Below are 22347 nucleotides of genomic sequence, written 5' to 3'. Positions count from 1 at the left end.
ATTATTTCATAACACAAGAAGGCAGCGAGACGTCAAAGTCCAGTCTGTTTTATGCTCCTTTCCTTTTTGAAACAGTGTTGAAAAGTGTCCTGATCATGCAGCTTTCAGTCCTTCTGCATGTCCAGGCATGAACATTCGCAGCAGCCGTCAGTGACTAGGATTGTCTCATTTGCTGCAGCATTTTACTCTCTCTTTTGTGGATATATTTTCTGCTGTTCTCTCACCTGGTTAAAGTTTCATTAAACCAATTGCTCACCTACAAAATCTGCATGTGTGCAACTGGGCGCAATCATTGGCCTGCAGCAGCATGGGTGTGGCACTCCCAGAAACACTTTGGTACAGATTATGACTCAGAATCAGTACTTCCCTAATCTCCAGAAGCCATATTTTACTGCAAGAAAGTTCATGTCTTCGTGTGGATTTTTACATGTTGATATATGTACAGGATAAAGTAAGTAACATTGCCTTAAATGATCTGATTCGGAGGCGAAATATTGAGGGGGCTATATTCATGACCTATTGGTGAAAATGGCAACCTAAACGTGGTCATTATAATGCACCTTGATCTGTAATGCACATCGTTGTGCCATGTTAATCTGTGATTATCAGTTGTCAGAGAAAAGTGTGCAGTATCAAATTTCAGATTTGTTGTTGCTTATCAAAATTATATACAGTTCTGTGAGGTAGTACAAGGTGAAAAGAAATGACAGTAAAACATAACAAAAGGAAATAGCCTCTCAGGTAACTGACACCATTAGGCATTCATTTAAAATATCCACTTGATGTGACCCATGAACCTATTTGGGAATTAATTATTATTGCATGAATCGGAGTTTTCAGTTCTGTGTGCTGTTGGCTGGCAGTTTGGTGTGAAAACATTGGCAGCGAATCTTTGTATTTCAAATAATTGTGGAATAGTTTGGGCTTGAAACTAAAGGGTGTGTCAGTAACCCATTACCTGAATAATTTAATGTTTGCTTTAATCGCTGACTGAGACCAAAAGTTAACCTCGGCAACTCGAATCAGCATTGCATGTTTCTGACTTGGGAGTGATTTCTCCCGCAGAATTTTATTTTTGTTTCGTTTCATCTTGGATTTTTGTTTTTTTTAACTTGAAGTATCACTAGATGGTGGATCTAACCCCGTGGCAATGTCAAGTCGATGTGATTGTTCTGATGTTTCACCAACACGACATTCTGCGTTGTTATCCTTCTAGAATCTTATAGTCTTTGAAACAACACACTACACAGAATGGCAGCTACTTCTCCGTCTGTATCCATGCCCACCATTTGTGAACAGATTTCATCGTGTTCAATAACACCACACACAAGGAGCCACCAGGTTACTTATGTTTTAATCTGGAGAGCCTCTGTCCCTAGAGGGGAAATGCTTGATCCACACCTTTGTTTGCTGCCACAGCAGATGGTAGACTTTGTATTCAATTAAAAATCTGGAATTAAAAGTCTAATGATTACCATGAAACCATTGCTAATTGTCAGGAAAAGCAGATCTGGTTTGTTAATGTCCTTCAGGGTAAAAAACCTGCCATCCTTACCTGGCCTGCCCCCACGTGACTCCAGGCTCACAGCAATGTGGCTGGTGCTTAACTGCCTCTGGGCAGTTAAATGCTGGCCTACCTAGTGACTCCCACATCCTGTGAATGAATAAAAAAGAAATGCCAGAATTTAGGAGCATAACCACTAGAACGCACTAATCAATCCCTTTCGTCTGTCGCAGCATTCCATTTGATCATAGCCGAACTGTGTCAGAACTCCATTTTCTGTTATTAATTCTGAGACTCTTAACACCCTTGCTTACAAAAATCTATCTGGTCATTTTTGTTTGCAGCTCTTTCAGCTTGCATTATTTGAGAGACAGAGCTCTAGCTTCCTCCTGGCCCTCCTAAAAGTGCTTCCTAACATTACTCTGAATGCTTGGCATTAACTTGGAGGCTATTCTCTTGGGTTCTCCACTTTTTTTTAAGCAATACTCACATTGAGCACATTGCTGCCACGTGGTTAGTTTTGTTGTCACCATCATGTTTTCTGGCAGAGATCTACAAGGGCCAGATGTTCTGACTGGCTAATGAGAAGAGAGGCTGGCAGCGTCCATGAAGAGAATTCGGAGTTCATGTTTTGGGTCTGATGACTTTTCCTCAAAACTGAAGAAGGGCCACCAGACCCAAAACATTAACTCTCTTGTTTTCCTTCACAGATGCTGCCAGACCTGGGGAGTTATTCCAGCAACTTCTGTTTTGTTCTTGATTTATAATCTCTGCGGTTCTTTCAGTTTTCAATGAGAAGAGGGTGCTATCTTTAAGGAGATGCAATTAATTACCTATTAGTAACTAAGTACAGGTTACACTGAAATGATAAACACTGTTACAGAGACATTGAGGAGAACTTGGATGGTGGTCCTTGTTGCCTTGAGATCCTAAACTGTTCTCCAACAAACATGTGTGACATCCTCATAGGTGGTATTTAAGGCACTCCACAGTACCAAACTTTCTTGACTATTGCACTCCTAATCTTCCTCAAGCTTTTTTATTTTCTCTCCCATTGCAACCATTAGAATTATTAATGTTGGAAGATGGTGGCAACTCCTTCATTGCAGCATCTTAGGACTTTTGAACTCATGGACTTCTGTTAGCGGAGGACCAGTATCCTTTTGAAACAGGCAGTTCTAGTTTCTAGTTTCCTGGATGTCGCAATCAGGTAAATTCTTTTTTTCACTGTATCTTGAACCTTTGGATATTGACCATTCCTTCTCGCCTGTGGTTTCCATAGAGCTGTACTTGGGCAGAATATGCAAACATCAAACAGAGGGTCACTTGAGGCTGGAATCGAACCCAGGTCCCTGGCACTATGAGCCAACAGTGCTAATCATTGTGCCACCATGCCAGCCTTTGGGATGGTTCTCTACTGGCTGTTCCTTAACTGAATGTTCCTTTGATCTGCTATTCCATCTCTAACTATTCCAGGACTATTTTTGTTTGTTTAATTTAATTAATTTGAGTCCTTCTAAATTAAAATTGAGATCAAGGTAGTTATTCGTGCTCAAAGTGGGAATTTTATGATTTAGAAATATGGATTTAGGTTCCTGACATTCCTTGCATGTTTTTTTTCCCAGTATACACTGTTTTATTGCATATGGCCTCTTGTGTGAGTAGCTATTTGTTGTCTTGCTTTACTGTGACTGTGTCCTACCTAGTTATGTTTTCTGAAAATAGTCTACTGTATTCTAGATAAAGCATTCCTTTTTAGTTGCTGGGCTCTATGTATGAGACTTCCTTGCTCCACAGTGCTGATGAAGAGCTTGGGTATCTGTGTGTCTGTCCTACTTGTTTGTGGGGGTTCCTCACATGTCTTTTGTGGATTCGTACCTCAAGGTCTTAGGGGAATCCACTAATTACCTGTGATAAATTTGATCTTTTCTTTTAAGATTGATCTATGCAACCTGTGGACTTCTGCTTCACTCACTGCCTGACTGGCTTTCTGTAGAATCAAATCAACATTTGACATCAGCGATGTTCCCAATTGTACTGCAGTGTGTTAGACTACCTGCAGACACACTCCTCAGTCTTAACCATTTCAAACTCTGACATTCTTATTTTTTCATCCACCTGCTCAGCGACATCTCAAAATTAAAATCTTTGTCTATATATTTAAATTCTTCCATAGACTTGTTCCTCTGAATCAGTTTAACTGCCTTCAGCCTTGCAATGCTTCAAGACCTCTGTGCTCCTCTAACTTTCACCTCATTTTGCACTTTGATTTATTTTGCTCCTCTACTGGTGACTATTACTTCAGTTATTTAGACTGTCAGCTCTGGAATTCCCATCCCAATCATTTTCACATCTCTCCACATCTACATCTTTAAGATGCTCCTTAACCTCCACTCAGCTGTCTGTCCCAATATTTCATTAAGTGCAATAATTTCACAGTGTAGCTTATTTGTCCATTTTTTTCCCTGTCTAATAATGATACTACTGTCACCATTTCCAGCGGATGTTTTGCTTCATTACCTGTTCCAGTATCATCCCCTTTTACATTATACCATGAACCCTTTTGTTATCTGATTGTTCCCACTTTCATTCCTATCACTGACTATTCCTAATTTCTCTCCCTCCAGCTTTCTCTGCCTCCACTTGTTACATTTCAAACATCTCCAAAACTGATGGAGGACCATTGACCTGAAATGGTAATTCTGGGATGAATTTTATGGAGCCTGCAAGAGTGACGTGCAAAATTATAATGGAATTAGGCAGAAGTCCAAATTTCAATTTCTTGGTGGCAGGTTGAGATGTGGAGATTAGGTCAGCAGCTTGCCCTTGCTGTTTCACATCTCACATTTCTCCTGTGGTAAGATCGCACCTCCTTGCACACCATGAATACTCAGTCGGATAATATTTTCCTTTCTTCATACCCTATCTTCAAGGTTAAAGTGAGCAGTGAATAGGAATTCAGATCGATTTAAAGGTGGCATCCAACAGTTGGCTTTGTGCAGTTGTCAAAGTGGTCGAGCAAGAGAATGGCAGTTTACATGGAGGTTTGGGACCAGCAAGGGAACTCATAGCAGCATAGGCTTTAGGATCAGGAGCACACCATACAACCCCTCAAGCCTGCTTCATCATTCAATATGATCATGGCTGATCATCAAGCTCTGTACCCAAACTCCACACACATCTACCAGCACCATCCCGCCCCCAACATTCCTACATCCCTTTAGCCACAAGAGCTGTATCTATCTCTTTCTTGAAAACGTAATGCGATGGCCTCAAACACTTCCTGTGGTAGTGAATTTCACAGAGTCACCATTCTCTGGGTAAAGTCGCTTCTCTTTTTGTCAGTCGCTAAAGGTTTATCCTTAATCGTTATTCTCATCCTTAAACAATGAGCTACTTGTTATGGACAACCACCCAACCTGCCCCCTTAACCATTGGGCATATCCTCCCTGCATCTAGCCAATCCACTGCAGCTGGAATTTTGTTGACTTCTATGAGATGTCCCATCATTCTTCTAAACTGCAGTGAATACAATCCTAACCGACTCAATCCTGTTTTTGTGTTCATTCACTGGATGTGGGCATTACTGGCTAAACTAGCATTTATTGCCCATCGCTATTTGCCCAGAGGGCAGCTAAAGCCAACTGCATTGCTCGAAGTCTGGAGTCACATGTAGGCCAGACCAGGTATGGATGGCACTTTGCTTCCCTAAGGGACATTAGTCAATCAAATGGGATAACAAGGTGTAGAGCTGGATGAACACAGCAGACCAGGCAGTATCAGAGTAGCAGGAAAGCTGATATTTCGGGTCTGGACCCTTCCTCAGAAATGGGGGAGGGGAAGGGGGTGATAGGTATCACCCCATCAACATCTAGATTCAAAGCATCATTCTCCGCAACTTCCGTCACCTGCAATCTGACCCCACCACCAATGATATATTTCCCTCCCCACGCTTATCTGCCTTCTGGAGGGACCGCACTCTCCATGACTCCCTCCATCTGCCCCACACTCCCCACTAGCCCCACCATCCCTGGTACCTTTCTCTATAACTGCAGGAGGTGCTACACGTGCCGCTATACTTCCCCCTTCAACCCCATCCCAGGCCGCAAGAAAACATTCCACATCAAACAGATTTTCACGTGCACATTTGCTAATGTGGTTTACTGTATCCATTGTTCCCGATGTGGCCTCCTCTACAATGGGGAAACCAAGCAGAGGCTTGGAGACCGCTTTGTGGAACGCCTACGCTCGGTTCATGACAAACGACATCACCTCCCAGTCGCTAACCACTTCAACTCTCCCTCCCACTCCTTGGACGATATGTCCATCCTGGGCCTCCTCAGTGCCACAGCGATGCCACACAAAAACTGGAGGAGCAGCACCTCATGTTCTGCTCGGGAGCCTCCAACCCAACGATCTCAATGTGGACTTTACAAGCTTCAAAATCTCATTCCAAGACCAGCTCCCCACCTCTCGTCCCCGCTTCCTTGACCGGTCTGTCTTCTCTCCCACCTAATCGCTCCTCCCACTTCACTGACCAACCTCCACCTCTACCTCCTACCTACACTCACCTCACCTTTCCCAGCTTCATCCCACATCCTTGACCTCGCCATCTTCCCTCCCACCTACCTGCCCCTTCCTCCTTACTGACCAAACCCCATCCCGACTCCCTACTTGCACGCACCTTTGCTGGCTTCATCCCCCGCCTCCTTGACCCGTCCGTCTTCTCTCCACCTATCTGCTCCACTATCCACCTTCTATCATCGCCTCCCCCTCTCTCTATTTAGTTCAGAGCACCCTTCCCCTCTCCCCTTTCTAAGGAAGGGTCCAGATCCAAAATGTCAGCCTTCCTGCTCCTCTGATGCTGCCTGGTCTGCAGTGTTCCTCCAGCTGTATGCCTTGTTATTTCCAATTCCAGTATCGGCAGTTCCTAATATCTCTGAGAGAATCAGATGGGTTTTTCCTGACAATTGACCCTGGATTTGTGGTCATCATCACTCTCTTCATTCCGGATTTCTATTGAATTCAAATTCTACCATCTGCTGAGGCAGGGTTTGAACTCAGATCGCCAGAGCATTACCTGTGGCTCCGGATTAACAGTCCAGTGATAATACAACTAGGCCATTGCCTCACCCTTTCTCTCTCCTCATAGGTCAGCCAGGAATCAATTTGGTAATTTTTTTGCTGCATTCCCGCAATAGCAAGAATGTGCTTCCTCAGAGCAAAACTGCGCCCACTATTCCATGTGTGACCTCACAAATGCTCCCATATAATTGCAGCAAGACATCTTTGTTTCTGCAATTGAATCCTTTCGCTATGAAAGCCAACATACAGTTTGCCTTAAGAGATAATGGGAACTGCAGATGCTGGAGAATGCAAGATAACAAAGTGTGGAGCTGGATGAACACAGCAGACCAAGCAGCGTCTCAGGAGCACAAAAGCCCACTGTACCCGGTGCGGCTTCCTCTACATTGGGGAAACCAAGCGGAGGCTTGGGGACCGCTTTGCAGAACACCTCCGCTCAGTTCGCAACAAACAACTGCACCTCCCAGTCGCAAACCATTTCCACCCCCCCTCCCATTCTCTAGATGACATGTCCATCATGGGCCTCCTGCACTGCCACAATGATGCCACCCGAAGGTTGCAGGAACAGCAACTCATATTCCGCCTGGGAACCCTGCAGCCATATGGTATCAATGCAGACTTCACCAGTTTCAAAATCTCCCCTTCCCCTACTGCATCCCTAAACCAGCCCAGTTCGGTCCCTCCCCCCACTGCACCACACAACCAGCCCAGCTCTTCCCCCCCACCCACTGCATCCCAAAACCAGTCCAACCTGTCTCTGCCTCCCTAACCGGTTCTTCCTCTCACCCATCCCTTCCTCCCACCCCAAGCCGCACCCCCAGCTACCTACTAACCTCATCCCACCTCCTTGACCTGTCCGTCTTCCCTGGACTGACCTATCCCCTCCCTACCTCCCCACCTATACTCTCTCCACCTATCTTCTTTACTCTCCATCTTCGGTCCGCCTCCCCCTCTCTCCCTATTTATTCCAGTTCCCACTCCCCATCCCCCTCTCTGATGAAGGGTCTAGGCCCGAAACATCAGCTTTTGTGCTCCTGAGATGCTGCTTGGCCTGCTGTGTTCATCCAGCCTCACATTTTATTCTCTTGTTATATAGTTTGCCTTCTTTACTGCCTGCTGCACCTGCATGCTTACTGTCAGCTACTGGCGCACGAGGACAGTCTCCCCTCTCTTAATTTACAGCCATTCAAATAATAATCTGCCTTCCTATTTTTGCTGCCAAAGTGGTAGCAAAGTATCCAGACTACACTGCATCTGCCTTGCATTTGCCCACCAAATCAGCCTGTCCAAATCAGACTGCAACATCTCTGCATCTTCCTCACTGCTCACTCACTGTCTGCCCAGCTTCGGGTCACCTGGAAATTTTGAGACATTACATTTAGTTCATGTATTGAGTAGCTAGGGCCCTAGTATCGATCTCAGCAGTACCCCACTAGTTACTGCCAGCCATTCTGAATCTATGTGAGAAGTAGTGTATGTCTCTCTGAGTGTGTGTGTGCGAGACAGAGTGTGTGCGAGTGTGAGTGTGTGTGTATGAGTGTGTTTGATGAATAGCCTTGAGATGCTGCCTGGTCCAGTTCGTGAGCTGGATGTATCTATCTGACCGAACCATGTCTTTGCTGCAACATTACAATGATATTTGCTGGAGGGTGCAAAAAAGATTTGCAAGGATGGTGCCAGCACTGGAGATTTTGAGCTAGAGGGAGAAGCTGAATCAGCTGACGTCTTTTTCCCTGGAGCATCAGAGGCAGAGTGGTCGCCTCGTAGAGTCTTATAAAATCACAAGGGGTGTAGATAGAGTGAATAGTCAAGGTCTTTTCCCCAGGCTGGGGGAATCCAAAACTAGAGGGTGTAGGTTCAAGGTGAGCAGGGAAAGATTGAAAAGAGACCCCTGAAGGGCAACTTTTTCATATAAAGGGTGGTGCGAATATGGAATGAAATGCCAGAGGAAGTGGAAGTGGCTGGTACAATTACAAAATTTAAGAGGCGTCTTGATGAGTTCATGAGTAGGAAGAGTTTAAACGGATTTGGGACAAGTGCTGGAAAATAGGACTGTGTCAGATTGGGATGTCTGATTGGAGCAGATGAATTGGACCAAAGGTTTGCCTCCGTGCAGTATAACTCTATGATTCTAAGCATCCTGTAGGTGGATCAAAAATGTCATGATGGTTCCTTAGAAGCTGCGACATGTTGAATGCCAATGTCTGTGCCTTTGGGTTTGTGTGGCCAATGGCCATGGAATGTGTCCTGAGATGTTGGTGCCTGGTGTCCAAAGTGCAAGTCTTTTAGAGCAAACAGTGAGCTGAGTTCACTTCACATTCTGGATTCCATGTTGTCTTTTCTTAGTGTTTAGCTTGCTTAGAAGGTTTCACAAGACTGAATTTTGATGAAGCGAGGTGGACCGCTAACAAAATGTTTAACAAGCAACAATTCCCCCTTAAATGGCAGCTCACTGCTGTCAAGGGAGAAACTCCCCATACCACTTGTACAAAGCATAAGAAATGGTGTGAAGTGCTCCAAACATCAAGGTGGGCCTCATAATAAGATTCTGCCTACTGAATAATTACATGGTCTTAATATTTACAGTGGAGGAAAATGTTGGTATGTTAAATATCACAAAGAAAATAATATTAAATCAGAACAGAAACCTTCCAAGCAAAATTATCCTGATTTATGAAAGATAATAACCTTGAAGAGTGTCAAAATACAGAGGACAGATGGTTTTGTGGTTATAATGGTGGTAGGTGAGAACATTGCGGTGTCCTGATTATAACCGTCCAAAATTCTCTTCATTTTGAAACTATCACTTTAGTTTATAAATAGCAGATTAACATGTACAGTTGTACACAGGTGACAGAGGGTTACTGAGGAAATATAGATCAGTTAGGTTAAAACTTATTGCTTGAAAAATTGCCGAAGTTTGTAATGAACGCTAGAGCGATTGAACACCTTGAAAAACAGAGTGGCAGATACTGAGAAACTCTCTGCTCACCTGCACATCCCCCTCCATACCACAAACTTTCTGACTTGGAAATATATCACTGCTCCTTCACTGTTGCTATCTGAAAATCCTGGAACTTGTTCCCAGCAGCAATTTGGGTCCCAAATACACTGCTTGCAAAGCAGCAGTTTAAGAACACAGCTCACCACAGCTTGTGTGATCAATGTTAGTGACACCCAGACTTTATGAATCCATGAAAAGGGCACTAATCTGAAAGAACCAGCATGGATTTGTAAACAGCATATCATGTCATGTGAAGTGAATTGAAGGTTTGAAAAGCTAACTAAAAGTAAAAAGTGGACTGGGAATGCCTATGGATGTTATTTTCAGAAGGAATTTGATCAGAGTCTGTTAGGTAAGATTGAAGCTCCTGGACTAGAAGAGAAATTATTGAACTAATTAGAAATTATTGAACAGGTGGAAATAGAGCTGGATAATATTCCAACTGGCAAAATTACACAAGTGGCATCCTGTGAATGCCTGATTTTGTCCTCAATATTAACTATTCATTGATGACTTAAATGATGCAATAGAAAGCTGTCCAGGCATATTTGTTGATGAAACAAAGGTGACATTATAAGCATTGTTCTCAGAAACACAAGATTACGAAGTGATTATTGTAGATTAAATGAATGGGGAAAATGATGACAAACTGATTTCAATGTAGGCAAATGTAAGATCGTCACTTTGGACAGTAAACAATTAAACTTTCTAAATGATGAGAATGGAGAGACCCTTAAAATACTATGAGTAGGCCCTAACCTTTATATCTATGGAACTAGCATAAAGGAGATGATGTCTGGTTTCAGCTTTACAAACGCTGGATTTTTTTTTAATTCAGTCATGGGATGAGGGCATTGCTGGTTCCATCCATTATTGCCCATCTCTAATTACAGATTTTGTTCCCTAAAATGCATTTCTGTAAAAACCCACCTGCTAAATCAGTGGTGGTTATACAGTCACCATTAGAACAGGTTTTTATTCCAGATTTTCAGTGAACTCAAGTAAATTCATCTGCCACGGTGGGATTTGCAAGCATGCCCCCAAAACATTAGCCTGGGGTTCTGGACGATTTGTCCAGTGACATACCCCTTCCCTGGCGCCCCCATTCCAACCCCACTACCCTCAGACACATGCACACTTCTGCAGAACACACCTTGAGTATGACATCAGCACAGCGCCAGGGGAAACTGGTCACACCTTCACGAAAGAATGTGGGTTCATGCAGGGGTTGGGGAGGGGTGGGGGCAGTGGGATTGGAGCAGATAAATGGCAAAGTTAGCTAAATCTACCTTCTCTGAAGTCAAAGAAATCCTGCTCCACAGCAGGGTGTTTTTTTTCTCTCTCTGTCTATCGAGATGGAACTGCCAAAGAATCACCAGCTTGACTGGCTCAAGACCCACATAATATCTGGCTGCAATCCTTCACACATGCAATGAAAGCCAAAAGAAACTGCAGATGCTGTAATTCAGGGACAAAAACAGAAGTTGCTGGAAAAGCTCAGTAGGCCCGGCAGCATCTAGAACATAGAACATAGAACAGTACAGCACAGTACAGGCCCTTTGGCCCTCGATGTTGTGCCGACCTGTCATACCGATCTCAAGCCCAGCTAACCTACACTATTCCATGTACGTCCATATGCTTGTCCAATGACGACTTAAATGTACCTAAAGTTGGTGAATCTACTACCGTTGCAGGCAAAGCGTTCCATTCCCTTACTACTCTCTGAGTAAAGAAACTACCTCTGACATCTGTCCTATATCTTTCGCCCCTCAATTTAAAACTATGCCCCCTCGTGCTCGTCGTCACCATCCTAGGAAAAAGGCTCTCCCTATCCACCCTATCTAACCCTCTGATTATTTTATGTTTCAATTAAGTCACCTCACAACCTTCTTCTCTCTAATGAAAACAGCCTCAAGTCCCTCAGCCTTTCCTCGTATGGCCTTCCCTCCATACCAGGCAACATCCTAGTAAATCTCCTCTGCACCCTTTCCAAAGCTTCCACATCCTTCTTATAATGCGGTGACCAGAACTGTACACAATACTCCAAGTGCGGCCGCACCAGAGTTTTGTGCAGCTTCACCATAGCCTCTTGGTTCCGGAACTTGATCCCTCTATTAATAAAAACTAAAACATCTGTGAAGAAAAAAGTCAGAGTTAATATGTTGGGTCCAGTAGCCCTTCCTCAGAGCTCGTAGATGCTGCTAGACCTGCTGAGCTTTTCCAGCAATTTCTGTTTTTGTTCCCTCTCATAAGCACCTCATTTTCACACTGAAAGGGCCATCTTAACTTCTGCCCAAGACACAACAATAAAAAATTCTGCAAATTTAGCAGTAAACCAGGTTGATAACAAACTGTTCCGTTGCTAAATTATTGTGCTTCTGCAAATTTTTATTTCCAATTTCTGATACCAGTGTTAATGTGCCTTTTTAGCATAGATATATACATCCACTGATATTTAAAAGGATTAATAACTTGTCTAAAATAACTCACAAGGAAATGTCATATTTACAGGCAGAATGCTTCTTAGCAATTTCTAGATTTTGATCTTGCGCCTTGTTAATTCTTCACTTATTTCAACCTTACTAATATGGGACAGGCCTGTTATTGAATGCCTCTGCCACTAAGTGATGCTCACAAATTCTATGAGCTGCAGATCCCTCCGTCTGTACTTACAACAAATCCAAAATATTAGGGTCAATTTTAGCTTGCAACAAGGATTGCACATTTTACAGCTGCCAGTGGTCACCCCCATCTCTGTAAACCAGAGTCATTTGCCATTTGTGCTTTCAGCCCCAGGAATTTAATCTGATTGTTTGAATCCCACTAAGGTAAGGGGTGACTTATTCAGGGTGCGTAGTTGGGTTTAAACTGTTAAACCCAGGATACTGGGTTTAGTTTTAGCCTTGGGAAACTGTCTATGTGGATTTAGTACATTTTCCCTGTGTCTGCATGGGTTTCCTTCGGGTAGACAGGTTTCCTCCCACAGTCGAAAGATGTACAGATTGGGTGGATTGACCATCCTAAGTTACCCCATGGTGTCCAGTAATGTGCAGGCGAGGTGGATTAGCCAGGGTAAATGCAAGGTTATGGGGATAGGGTGGAAGAGATGGGATGCTCTTTGGAAATCATCTGAATGGGCTGAATGGCCTGTTTCCACATTGTATGGATTCTATGATTCCATGAAATGTTGATCAAGAAGCAGTTGCTACGTGCAAGTCTATAACAAAGATTTCGAACAAAGAATAGTGACTTGAGTGAAGAGGCAGATAAGATATATACTATTTAAATGGAAGAATAAACTTGAGTGACTGAATGGGTTAGTCCTTTTGATTAATGTTCCTGTTTGAGATGGAGTACTGCCCTATTTATCTTCCTTTAAGGATTATATAATTTGTTTAGAGCTAGGCTAATGTACAAGTGGATCAGCAAGTTCCCTGAGCAATGTTTTATGATATCATCTGGTATAATCTTAAATTAAATTCATTGATTAGGAAGGGATGAGACTAATGATCCACTGTCAGGATAGAGCAGTGGTTGAGTAAATTAATTTATGCACCATATACCATTCCAGTTATTTTATGAACATAATGCAAAATTTTTAAACTCCATTAATAATGCTTTAATTAATTTATGGGTGCATTACCTTCTCATCAAGACTGGCTGTTTATGTAGAAGTATTAAGCATGACGAGCTGAATTTTACTAAAAATCAACAAGTATCCATCTCAGAGAGGGTTTTTTTCTGTATAAACTCTTGCATGTTATCCTAATTCTCTGCTGCTTACCTCATTATGTGTGCACCGCATGTTTATGGTGCTGTGTTTGTTCTATCTTGTACTTGCCAGTATTACTCACCACAGCAGGGACCCTCTGAGCTTTCTGTCACTGCTGTAAACCCAAGCTCTGCACCAGGTCAAGTGAACAACCGTAAGCAGCTCTTTCCAGTGCAAGCCATGCGAGGGTAACAGAAAAGAAAAACTACTGAGGGCACACGTAAAACTGGTGACATTTTATTGGAAACAGAAGCTCGCATTTGCAAATGCATTGTTACTACACACTTATCACCTGCCTGTTTGAATGTCAACATAATTACAGCTAAAGAATCCAACTATACAGGTTACCTATCTTCGGTGCCAAACTATATTCAAATGCTGTCTAAAGAAAATGCTACTTTTTCCTTAATACCCACCATAACACAAGGCCTAGTTGTTGTTCAACATGCGGGTAATGTGTTACGAAGCCTCCAAACAGCTGAAGCGGTTAACATTTATGGAACAATAAGAAAAGCAGAGAAATAACAAATTAAAACGGAATAAACAAAGTGTCGAGCTGGATGAGCACGGCAGGCCAAGCAGCATCGGGACCCTTCCTGACCCAAAACATCAACTTTCCTGCTCCTCAGATGCTGCCTGGCCTGCTGTGTTCCTCCAGCTCCACACTGTGTTGTCACTTAGAGTTTAGTTTAGGTTTTGATACGGTGGAACATGGTGTCTGAGCAGGAGGGACTTGGAATGTCTTTTACCTGGGCTTTTGACATGGTGCTGGTTGTTCTAACGAAGTTTCATCAACTATGCCATTCAAATACAGTAGGAGGTTGTGATGCAGGATTACTATAAACAGAATAGAATCCTTACAGTGTGAAAGCAGGCCACTCGGCCCATTGCGAACACACCAACCCTCCAAAGAGGATCCCACCTAGATCCAAACCAACCCCCTACTCTATCCTTGTAACTCTGCATTTCCTATGGCTAATCCACTTAGCCTGCACAATTCTGCACATAACAGGCAATTTAGCATGACAATCCACCTAACCTTCACATCTTTGGACTGTGGGAGGAAACCAGAGCAAACGTGCATAGACATAGGGAGAACATGTGAAACTCCAGTCGCCTGAGTGCAGAATTAAACCCAAGTCCTTGGCACTGTGAGGCAGAGGTGCTAAGTACTGAGCCACCGTGACACGCTCCCTTTCCCCCTCCATGTCATCCAGGAAAGGTAGCATTGCTCAGAAGAGTGTGTTCACAAATATTTACAGTTCGAGGTGATCGGAAATCGGTTCCACCCCTTGTACGCCCTCTGAGGCTTGGATTATTTTTGGGAAATGTGGCCCACGGGTGACAATTATTAAGATTTTCTGCCTGTGATTACTCCAGATTCACTGCGATAAGAATGACTGACTTGGAGTTCACTTGGAAGAATTTCTGCTGGGATTGAATAGCTAAGGGTTGCAACTACTAGACAGGCAGTGGTAGTGGCTAAAGATTATGAACTGGTTCAGAAAATCAAAACTTTCTTCTCTCACCGTGATAAATTTGAAAGGGAGCGAAAGTGAAAGTAAGTCAGTCAGTCAGTTGTGTAGGGTAAAGAGCTGAGGATGCCCCAGAACTGCCCCACTGATCAGAATGGAAAGTACTGAAGGCGGAGTTGAGAATGAAAGGCCTAAATAACAAAGTGTGAAGCTGGATGAACACAGCAGGCCCAGCAGCATCTTAGGAGTACAAAAGCCGATGTTTCGGGCCTAGACCCTTCATCAGAGATGGGGATGGGGAGAGGGTTCTGAAATAAATAGGGAGAGAGGGGGATGCAGACTGAAGATGGATAGAGGAATAGATAAGTGGACCTAAATGTTTTTGGAGAAACAAAATGAAACACATGATGGAAGCTGTGAGCTAAACGAACAGAATTTATTGGGATTATAAGAATGAATCTGAAAAGGGAACATGAAAGAGAAATACCATGGATTAAATTGTATCTTGCACTGTAACAGAGAATCTGGAGGTAAACACCACTGTGAGTGCAGGAGCTGTTGGTTAGCAGAGAGATATTAAAGGTTTTATCTCATGTAACAGTCGCCTTTTTTGTTTCCAGTGATGCAGCCAAACCCATAACTATACTAAAGGATACAGAGGCTGCGCAGATTCTTCTTTGCTGAAGACGGATTTAATTTTCCCCCCGCATTGAAAGCCAAAATTTTGATAAATGAGATAAGTAGAGAGTATATCACAGTTCCATTGAAGTAAAGTGAAACTGAAGAGTGGTATCTTATCTGGACTAGTGGTAGTTGGAGTAGTTAAGAGCTTTCCCATGGTCAGATTTGATTTATTCCTGGGTATGATCTATAATTGCAAAGTCCCAGTCCTGTCCATTGAAGTTGGGGGCAAAGATTTTGCTAAGCACCTCTACAGGGCCCGTAATGGCCAGCCTCACCTCCTGGTCACCACCCATTTCAACTCCCCATCCCACTCCCCCTCCCAACGTGTCCATCCTCAGCCTCCTCCAGTGTTGCAGTGACTCAGAAATTTGAAAAAACAACAACTTATCCTCTGCCTGGGTACCCTCTAGCCCGGAGGACTCAGCATTGAGTTCTCCAAGTTCAAATAACTTTCCCATCCATTCCCCTGCCTCCCCTTCCAGCCCACCTCCTCCCTTCCATTTCAACTTCTGACCCTCCCTTCCAGCCACCAACTGGATTCATCCCTCCCATCAACCATCATACGTACCACCAATGTCAACCTATCGCTACCATTTCGCCTCCACCCCTTCCCCCAACTTTATCTGCAGCTCACCCTACCCCCTCATCCAGTCCCTGAAGAAGGGTAATACCTGAAACATTGACCGCTCCTTTCCTCCAGACACAGCCTGGCCTTCCACCTTCCTGTTTGTCTATCCTGGACAAAGATACCAAACAGTTTGCGAGTACAGGTAGCAGTTATTTTTCCATTGTGTGATGACAAAAACAGTCCATCACCAGAGGGACATCGCAATAATATCACAAGCAGATTTTAGAGTAGGCTAAACTGTTTTTATAAATGAGGACAATTAAAAAGAAGTTTTTGGAATTTCTTTGTTAATTGACACTTAAGAAGCAGATCCAGATTTAAGAAAATTAGCACAGACTGTTCAGACTGAATTTGAGGGTTAGTGAGTTCAGAATGTCATTACATTTAAAAAACTGATGAGAAATTGGAGATACCAATAGATCTGCAGATGAAGAATGGGTGATTGTTCATTGAATAGTAGCACCACTCAGGTATCGTAAGGAGATATATTGTGAGTGGCACATCAAATTTCTATGTTGGGACATGTAGGAATATGGAAAACACAGACATCAATAAATAGGTATTTAACCTAACCAAACTTTTATAAAATGCAATTCTGTAAAGCATATTAGGTAGTAAGAAAATCTTGGTGTAATTAAACTGATACCCTTATCCTGTTTGGAAGAATTAGTCAGTTTAGCATGAGTAGATTCTGTCAGATCATTATTGATAAAGGAAGCAAGACGCCAGCAAATCCTTCCAATTGTGGATAGAACCATGCGATTTTTCAGAAGCTATTCCTTTTGAATGACAATTTCAGCTAAGATAGCAGTTAACTCAATTTTTTTGCTCGTTATGGACTACCAATTGGAATAGAACCTTGATCAGATTGTATCTTCATGTCTAAAGTTGTTCAAGATGACATCAGTGATTTGGGTAGAAAGAAATTGAAGTTAACTGGATATTAACCACAAACACACAACTTTGGAGAGATACCATCAGACATTCGAAACCATGATTAAGACATATTACCATAAATTGCCAAAGGTTTGGGGCAAAAGTTTAGATTTCTTAGTATTTGCTATCTGGGTATACTCCTTTTGAGTTAACCTGTGATTATGAGATAAGAGATCCATTCAAATTGATTGACAATAAACTTCTGAAGACAAAGCAAGTGAATCCTCTATGTTGGAGTATGCATCCATCTTGCACGAAAGACTTGCAGGAGCATGGAACACAGCCAGAATTTTTCAAGTGGATGATGAAACATTGGTATTATTGACTTTGCAGAGTGACCCTTTGGAAGTGAGATTCAGTGGTCTATAGTTGGGATTAGTAAGATAACTTATCCGATTGATAACTCTGATCGCAGAAGGAAGAATTGCTTCTATCACGAGCGCCGTGAAACAATGTCACTGTGGAGACAATAAGGAGTAAGTGTATTATACAGTTAGACAGCACAGATACAGACCCTTCAGTCCAACCCGTCTGACACAACCAAGTATCCTAAACTGAATGAGTTCCATTTTCCAGCATTTGGCCCATATCCCTCCAAACCCTTCCTATTCGTGTAACCATCCAACTGCATTTTAAATGTTATAATTGTACCCACTTCTACAACTTCATCTGGCAGCTCATTCCAATCACTGACCACCCTCTGCATGAAAATGTTGCCCCTCAGGTCCCTTTTAAATCTTTCCCCTCTCACCTTAAACCAGTACCCTCTAGTTTTGGACTCCCCTACCCTAGGGAAAAGCGCTGGCTATTCATCCTGTGCATGCCCCTCCTGATTTTATAAACCCCCATATGGTCATCCCTTAGTCTCCAACACGCCAAGGAAAATAGCCCCAGCCTATTCTGCCATTCTCTATAGCTCAAGCCCTCCAGTCTTGGCAATGTCCTTGTAAATCTTTTCTACTCCCTTTCAAATGTAACAAATCCTTCTCATAGCAGGGAGGATCACAATCGAAAACTAATTAGCCCTTTTGCTGCAAATAAAAGGATTCTCACTGAGTGCTAGAAGCCAGCAAACAAACAGATCAATTGCTAAAAGCAAACAGGACAGCCGAAGAACAGTCTCACTCCAAATAAAAATGATTTTAACTAACTCCAAAGCCAAGAATCGCAACATCAACGATCTTTGTTGCACCAGCTACACTTCACAACCATTCATAGAGACTGAGCTACAAATCTTCTAACTTTTATCATTTTTTCAGTCCTATTCTGTTTGTATATGTGTTGCATTTATTATTAATTTTTGTGTTCATCAATGAGTGAAATACTTTATCTCAAGAAATCCTGATTTAATTTATTCCTTGTAAAATATAAACGAATCTGGCCTGAGAGAAAGGCATCGACAAGGAATGAAACCGGTTCTAAATGAACCTTACAGGGACTATCCAAGGAGGGGTGGATGAACAGAGAAGGGATACCAGTTTACACCACCTCACCTGGGAGTTTCAGGACATAATTTTGTGTTATAGCAGCAGAGTCTTTTCGGCTCCTTTGTTTTGTTACATGGTGTTTAAATCCCGAGCAAGAAACCTGAAGCTGCAGATGCTATACTTCTGCATAACAGTCAAGGAAGTCTTCTTAACTCATTATATATAACTCATTAATCATTCAAATGAGTAAACAGGAGCAGCCACTGTGAGTTATTAGCCATCCTTGTTGTTTCCAATAGTCTAGGATCCTTCTCGCAAGAGAACTCGAAGAGAATAATATACACATTTTTGAGAAGTGCATAACATTGAACTTTTAAAATTGTTTTTTCACACCTGATTATATCTGCAGCTGAGGTACACATGTAACTGTCAGCAAATTATCATTCAAAAACTATGCCAGAAGTAAATGAAGATTGACTTTGATTTCTAGGCTTTTTGCAAAATAGTATGGAGGTAAGATTTCTTGATTTAGGGGTTTGTTTACCTGAGCATGTACAGAGCCACAAAATGTCAATTTGTTTCTTGTGAGTACAGAAACTGTGAAAACAGTACTTCGCCAAAAGCAGTGCAGATACTGTTAGTGGTCTAACTGACAGGAAGTGAAAGCAGATAGGTAATATGAGTGACAAACATGTCCTCACAGCATTTACACTTTGAAAATGCAACTTGCTATTTTTAGGCACTGTTAAACTCCTACTGTTGATAGCTTGCAATGTGTTCTACAGCTGCTGTAGCTTTTATTAATCCAATAACAGTGCTTGCCCTGCTGAAAGGGATCTATTCCTGTTGCAACCAGACTATATGGTATAGTCCATCATAATGGCAATATATCAAGTTTATACTCGAGTACTCTGTATTAATTATTGTGTGTAAGTAGATATATGATTTAATTTTTTTCTTCTAATGCATGTTGGAAAATTTCAGCAATATAGTGACGATTCTGTGCAGTAAAATTCTTTATCTTGACAATGTTGCTGTGTTAAAAATAATCTGTATTGGAAATGTTCTCAACAAAGATTCCCAAAAGAGAATTAAATTTTATTTCCATTTGCCATGCTCTTATGAAATTCCAAAGCTGCTCACTGCCACCGGGTGGCTTTTAAGAGTAGCTCCTGTGATTATGTTTTGAATTGAATTATTTAATGTCACCTATAATTAACAAATAAATGCAGTGAAAAGTGTAATATATCACAATACTCCTGCGCCATTATGACTAAGAGAAGATATTGAGATATAAGAATGTAATTAAGATATAAGACTTATATAAAAGCAAAAAACAGAGGAGTCCCTACCATGGGCTCTGGACCCACCAGCACCCCGACATCTCAGTCCGTTCCAGGAGTACCAATTTGGGCCTATTACCTTGCTGTAGCTGAAGCCCAATATTTCCAATTCTATTTGTAGATGCTGCCATCTCTGCCCATGTCACCGTGATGCCCGTTCTACCAATGCTTGGCTGCTGCCATCACCAGACCTAACCAACGTCAAAGTCACTGATCCTCAAGCACCATTTTCATCAATGAGTCTACCTCTACAACATTACCACTGCTGGTGTCGGGTCCTGTGCTCACCCCCTGCCAATTCTACCATCATTTTACAGGAATCTTCTGCCGGCAGTCTGTCCTGGTCTCAGCCAGGTCCGCGCTGGTCTCAGCCAGGTCCGCGCTGGTCTCAGCCAGGTCCGCGCTGGTCTCAGCCAGGTCCGCGCTGGGCTCAGTTGCCAATGGTAATGCTTTCACAGTGACCCGATCTCTTTGCAGTTGGTAAGTACAGGAAGAGAAAAAAGGACCAAAGAGGAAAAGAAAATAAAGAAAATAACAGCTGATATATAGGCAAGCACAGCAATTTGGAAACAGTAAATTCTTCCAAATGCCAAAAATTGTTCACTGAGTTTTTTTTATGGTTTCGACGGAGGAATGAATGTTGATTGAAATGCTGGAAGAAAAAACTTTTCTATTTGCTGAAGGAGTTCCAAATTATTTTCTTTTTTAATATCATCTTTCCCCATTTACTGGTCCCAACCCTGAGCTCCCATTAGGCAGACAGGACCTAAGGACATTATTAACTGGAAACTGATCAACAACAAAAGGTGTTGTCATTCAGCTGCATGTTTTCACATGATTAACCTATAAACCACACCTCCATAAGGAGGGTTGCTGTTTCCTAGGGTTTTAAAATGGGGGCATCAGTTTTGCAATCCATCTGATCAATGGGCAGCTAAATCTAGGGCTTGCACAAGTGACATGCCACCAGTTTGTCCCCCTATTCATGCGCCTGATGACCACGTGGTCCTTGACATGTTCCTTTCTGAGTTCCCTTTTCAGACTCCTTCTTAGAAGCTCTACTAAGCCACATCAACTTCCTTCAAAACTTTCACCATTCTGAACAAATCCATCTTGCTTTGCTACAGTCTGATTTCTCCTCAGTATTTTCTTCTCTGACCTGAGGAGGAGATCTTGGGGGAATTCCCAGCTAAATTACCTCTGGCTCCTAAATTACCTTTCACTCTCCCATTTTTCAGTGACTGTTGAATTTGTGGTGGTGATATTTAAAAAATAGGTGCAGTTTTATGAATCAGTTCAAAATCATCAACTATTCCTAAATTCTCTTTGAGAATAATCTCTCAAAGAGCCTCAAATGTGCTTTCAGCTTCTAATACAAACTCACCTGTCAAAATTACTTTACTTAACCTCTTCAAATTCTATCAGAGATAATGGGAACTGCAGATGCTGGAGATTCCAAGATAATAAAATGTGAGGCTGGATGAACACAGCAGGCCAAGCAGCATCTCAGGAGCACAAAAGCTGACGTTTCGGGCCTAGACCCTTCATCAGATGATGAAGGGTCTAGGCCCGAAACGTCAGCTTTTGTGCTCCTGAGATGCTGCTTGGCCTGCTGTGTTCATCCAGCCTCACATTTTATTATCTTCAAATTCTATATAGGTTTGCCCAACCTGTTTCCTTACGTTCCCTTTGCCAATATGTCTTGCCACTAACTTGTGTGCGGCCAATTTAGCCTTTTTTTTATAAACAGCGTCATTCTCCTGAGACACCTGTGCTGACAGTGAAGTATAAATTTCCTGTGCTTTACCCAAGTTACTGTCCAGGAGTTCTCTCCTCTCCACCTATCTTCTCCTCTATCCATCTTCGATCCGCCTCCCCCTCTCTCCCTATTTATTCCAGAACCCTCTCCCCATCCCCCTCTCTGATGAAGGGTCTAGGCCCAAAACATCATCTTTTGTGCTCCCGAGATGCTGCTTGGCCTGCTGTGTTCATCCAGCCTCACACTTTGTTATCTTGGATTCTCCAGCATCTGCAGTTCCCATTATCACTCATCCTTAATTTGTTTGCCTTGATGAAACTGCCACCTCATCACTGGACCCTTTCAATAACGCCCTCACGTTGGACAATTAAACTCTTGCAATAAACTGTGAAAATAAAATTAGCATTTTTAAGAACACACACATAAATCTGTAAAAAGCCTGGATTAGAAATCTAAGATAACAAAGTGAAGCTGGATGAATACAGCAGGCCAAGCAGCATCTAGGAGCACAAAAGCTGATGGCCTGCTGTGTTCATCCAGCTTCACACTTTGTTATCTTGGATTCTCCAGCATCTGCAGTTCCCATTATCTCTGTGTACAAGTCTAAAGCCCTCGCATTTTCTACTTTTAGATATCTGACTTTCATAATGCTGTTTTAGAAGAGCTATCTCTGAGTAAATCGTCACATTAAGGTACGTTGGTAATTGAGATCAAGTTATGAAGCCTGAGC

At 42.5% G+C, this 22347-nt stretch overlaps 1 protein-coding gene across 4 annotated transcripts in view; it reads left to right on the top strand.

The window, feature by feature from the left end:
* The first annotated feature begins 317 nt into the window (after window positions 1-317).
* LOC125453333 (ETS-related transcription factor Elf-1-like) overlaps window positions 318-22347 on the top strand; it is a 111329-nt gene continuing 89299 nt past the window's right edge. Inside the window, exons 1-2 of one of the 4 annotated variants that reach the window (XM_048532751.2) lie at window positions 384-451; window positions 2572-2714. The gene's annotated coding sequence lies outside the window, so the exon portion shown is untranslated. Of the gene's footprint in view, window positions 452-2571; window positions 2715-22289; window positions 22310-22347 lie in introns of those variants that run through there. The other 3 variants (XM_048532749.2, XM_048532752.2, XM_059646414.1) reach the window with 3 other exon arrangements.

This window comes from Stegostoma tigrinum, chromosome 6 (genome assembly GCF_030684315.1).
Source record: "Stegostoma tigrinum isolate sSteTig4 chromosome 6, sSteTig4.hap1, whole genome shotgun sequence".
In the NCBI taxonomy this organism is placed as follows: domain Eukaryota; kingdom Metazoa; phylum Chordata; class Chondrichthyes; order Orectolobiformes; family Stegostomatidae; genus Stegostoma; species Stegostoma tigrinum.
This window is presented reverse-complemented; position numbering and strand designations above follow the sequence as displayed.